Source organism: Crocodylus porosus, unplaced genomic scaffold (genome assembly GCF_001723895.1).
Source record: "Crocodylus porosus isolate Cpor-Errol unplaced genomic scaffold, CroPor_comp1, whole genome shotgun sequence".
NCBI lineage: Eukaryota > Metazoa > Chordata > Crocodylia > Crocodylidae > Crocodylus > Crocodylus porosus.
In genome coordinates this window covers 35,280,332-35,284,911 of record NW_017728918.1, presented here as the reverse complement: position 1 = coordinate 35,284,911, position 4,580 = coordinate 35,280,332, and positions in this window count along the sequence as shown.

Sequence of the window (4,580 nt, the reverse complement as noted above, 5' to 3'; positions counted from 1 at the left end):
TCAGAATATTACGATATGATAGTAATTATGTATAAATATAAAATATTAAATGAATTGTATATTAGATATACAATTATTAATATAGAAATCTTTTTAACATTGGACTGAGCTGAGACAGAAATAGAAAACAACACAAATCACAGTATCAAAGCAAAAGAAAATAAGTAACTTGAAATACTCTATTTTGATTTGCTTTATTTAAAAATTTTTCATTACAAGTGGTTTTGAAAGTTACGTTTTCCCACAAATCATTTTGATTTGCAAGCAATAGGATTATCAAGTGGAAAACCATTCCTTTCAATATTTTCCCACCAGCCTGGTATTTGGCAAAAACAAAGGCCTGTATTTACAAATGAGATTTCTTTCACTTTAGACTCCCCAGTTCAAAATTTAGATTTGGAATCCCTGCTGCCCCCCAGCCACCACATAATCTAAGAGACACCAACATCTGACTATTTGCTGATGGGCTTGCATAGAACTGTCTATCTCTTGACCACGTTAAGCTACTCAGCACCTATCTCATGACAAAATCTCATTGAGATTCAGAAATTAAGCATTTTTCTGTTTCTCATGCCCGTAGAAATTGATCCAATAAGCATTTTCAAAATGTGTTGGGTCTTACACTAGACACAGTAAGAAAAAGATGTAGGAACCCTAAGTTCAATTGACTCCTCTGCCGCACAGCATGTGAGCCCCCTTCCAAAAGAAGGCTGTAAGTATCAGGTTTTATGATAGTCTAGGGGTGTGATCTTAGATCAAATGTATGTGTAAACTACTTGCTAGTAAATGCTTCCAGGCAGGCATCTATACCTGCAGAGACATGGCAGCAGATCTGCTGCTTCCCTGGCAGTGAAGACCAGCACTCCAGGCTCCTGCTGGCCATGGTTTTGGCCTTGCTGGCCTGCCATGCTGACCGCTAGCTGGCCCATTGCTGTCTGGGCCCTACTGACTCCCTCACATGAAGTGACCATCTGGCTGGCCACAGTGTGCCATCCAAGGGCCATGGCTACTGCACAGCTGCCATCTGGACCCTGTCCTGCTGGTTAAATCCCATCAGAGATGCCTCTGATGGGCTGCTGGGTTCCATCACTTTTGGGCCTCCAGCCCTGCCACCTCTGGGCGTACCAGCCAGGACTTGTGTTTGCATGTCATCCAGCAGACCTGGGCTGTGATGTAGATGATTACAGTCAGATGGGTGGCAAACTGGATTAGGGGGTCACATCCAAACAGCAGTGATGGATGGGTTGATATCGACCTGGAAAGATGGGGGCAGTAGAGTCCTGCAAGCCTCAGTCCTTGGACTGGTGCTATTCAATATTTTCATCAGTGACTTGGGCAAGGGTGAAGAGAGAACCCTGTCCAAGTTTAAAGATGATACCAAATTATGGAGCTAAGTTAACACACCAAATGGTAGGGAATGGATCCAGTTGGATCTGGACAGGTTGGAAAAATGGGCAGAATGAAATAGGATGAGCATAAAGAACCACAAACACACCTATAGGCTAGGGGATGACCTTCTCAGCAGCAGAGCAGTGGAAAGGGATCTTGGAGTCATAATTGACTCCAGGATGAATGTGTCATCAGTGTAATGAAGTGATTGTGGTGCTCTACATCAAAGAGCTATACACATCCTCAACCAGCAGGATGGGGTCTGAGGAAGGGCAATGTAACAGGTTGCTCTTCCCAGAGCCATTTTCCTAGTAATCCATGCCTTGCATGGGGTGCCCTTGGAGCTTTCTTTGGGGTTCTTATGTCCTGCCCTATACTCTCCTGCCACATCTTGATGGAAATTATTATGATGATGTTCTTGCGAGTGGGAGATTGCCTATTGTATTGTGTATGTTGGGGCCTTTCCCTGATATAGGCCTTACCCCTGTTTTTCTCTAGCTAGCCATCCCTGTCTAAACCTACTAAACAGGGTTTGACTCAGAGGCTGTAGCCTTTTCTGGTATCTTGAGTCTTGTAGCCCTCTTTTATGCTCCAATCTGGAGCCTGGCCCCGAGGTCCAGGTCCTGGCCCCACAGCCAGGGGGCTGCAAGTTCAAAACTGGGGGATGACCCCAAATTCACATGCTCTCAGTCCAAATCACAAAGAAAGCAAAATAAGATTGCACCTCAGGTGTGCCAGACCTCCCTGGCCTTTTTAAGATTGCACCTTGAGGCGCTGGAGTCTGTGCCCCCCCAAAAGCCATGCCTTTGCTGGTGCTGGAGTCTGTGACCCCCAAAAGCTGCGCTGGGGTCCCCACTCTGTAGTAGGTCTCCAAAATGAGGCCTTTTCCTTCCCCTAAGAGCCTCACCCATGCCACCAGGGTTATTCATTAATCAAAAAAGAAAAAACATAAACAGTCCCGTCCATGGGTAACTGGCCCCAGCTAATGTGGATGTCCTGTATTTCAGTAAGGAGCCTTCATGAGTGGTCAGACAGGAACAGGGCCACATTTTGCCCAGCCCTGGAATAGGAGATGCTTTATTTCCTAGGGCACCCCCTGGCATAACTAGGAACAATTGCCACAAATTGATGGAGAGCAGATTTAGTTTGGACATTGGAAAGAACTTCTTCACAGTAAGGGTTGCCAGAATCTGGAATGGGCTTCCAAGGGAGGTGGTGCTCTCTCCTACCTTGGGGGGTCTTCAAGAGGAGACTGGACAAGCATCTGACCCCAGTGCTCTTTCCTGCCCAGGGCAGGGGGGCGGACTCAATGATCTACTGAGGTCCCTTCTGACCCTAACATCTATGAATCTATGAATGAGCAGTGGCTGGAAGCATTCCAGATGACCCAGGTCACCTTCTGGGACCTCCTAGAACAGCTCTGGCAACACCTGGAGTGGCAGGACACCTCCATGTCCATCCCCATGGACAAGCAACTTCACTCAGTCCTCAGACCAGTTCCCCATGGTCCTAATCTACATGGGAACAAATGACATGTCCAGGGGCAACCCAGACAACATCATGAAGGGCTACAAGGCCTTGGGGGCCACGGTCAAGGAGATGGGGGCATAGGTGATATTCTCTTCTATTCTCTTGGTAAGTAGATGTGGGTGGCATCACAAGGCCTGCATCAATGGGGTCAACCGGTTGGTGTCACCAGGCAGGCCTTGGGTTCCTGGACAATGACCTGCATTTTCATGCAGAGGGCATGCTCGGATGGGCTTCACCTCTCCCCTAAAGGCAAGCATGTCTTCTCTTTCAGGTTGGCTGATCTCATACAGCATGTTTTAAACTAGCTTCTCAGGGAGATGGGGCCACAGAAGGACATGAGGACATCTCCCAGCAAGGACAGGTGATGAGCACAAGAAGTACCCAGGTAAGTGACAAGGGTTCGGATAGTCCTAGAAATCAGGGAGGGTGCATGCACTGATAGGAGGCCTTAAATGCCTTTACACTAATACTCAAAGTATGGGGAGTAAGCAGGAGGAACTGGCCCTCTGGATAGCTAGTACAAAACCAGGCATAGTAGGGCTCACTGAAACCTAGTGGGATTCAAGCCATGATTGGGTGGTAAACATCAGGAGCTATAGACTATACAGGCAGGACAGAATGGGGAGGAAAAGTGGGGGTGTGGTGCTCTCCTTCAAAGAGCAATACACATTCTCAAATAACAGGATGGGGTCAGAGGAAGGGCAGGCTGAAGTGCTCTGGGTCAAAATACAATGGGGTTGGGGGGAAGGGGACTTACTGGTTGGGGTCTACTACAGACCACCCAACCAGGGGGAAGAGCTGGATTGGGAATTCTTGGGTCTGCTCACGGAGACACTTGAATCAAGGGTTGTGGTCATCATGGGTGATCTAAACTACCCGGACATTTGCTGGGAGGAGAAGTCAGCCAGGTCTGACAACTCATGTAGGTTCCTTGCTGAGATACAAGACCTCCACCTAACCCAAAAGGTGCACGATCCCACCATGGGGAATGCCCTGCTGGACCTGGTCCTGGCTACAGGCGACAACCTGGTGAGGGGACTCCAGGTTCTCGACCTCCTGGGTGATAATCATTATCTACTGGAATTCACCATCCAGCACAAGGTGTCAAAGGCAGTAGTTCTTGACTTCAGGAGGGCTGACTTCAACAAGTTGAGGAGGTTGGTAGGAGAGGCACTGCGGTCCCAGAGAGTAGGGGAACTAGGTGTCCAAGACAAGTGGTTGTTCCTTAAGGAGACAATCCTTTGAGCCCAAGGGGTGACAGTCCCAATGCAAGTCAAAACAGGCAAGAAAGCTCATAAGCCCCCTTGGCTCACCAAAGGCACTCAGGAATGTTTGAAAGCCAAAAAGGAGGCATGCATCCAGTGGAAGTGGGTGGCTATCACCAAAAAGGATTATACCTCCATAGCACAAGTCTGTAGGGAGGCTGTTAGGAAGGCTAAAGTGGAGATGGAACTAGGGCTAGCAACAAGGATCAAGGACAACAAAAAGTCCTTTTTTAAATACATAGGGAGTAAAAAGAAGGCACCAGGCAGTGTGGGGCCCCTGCTGGTTGGATCAGATGAAAAGCAGACATTTTTAACAAATTCTTTGCCTCCATTTTTTTGAGCAGGGACCAGGACATCTCCCCCACTGGGATGCAGGATGGATTCAGGAGAGACTCC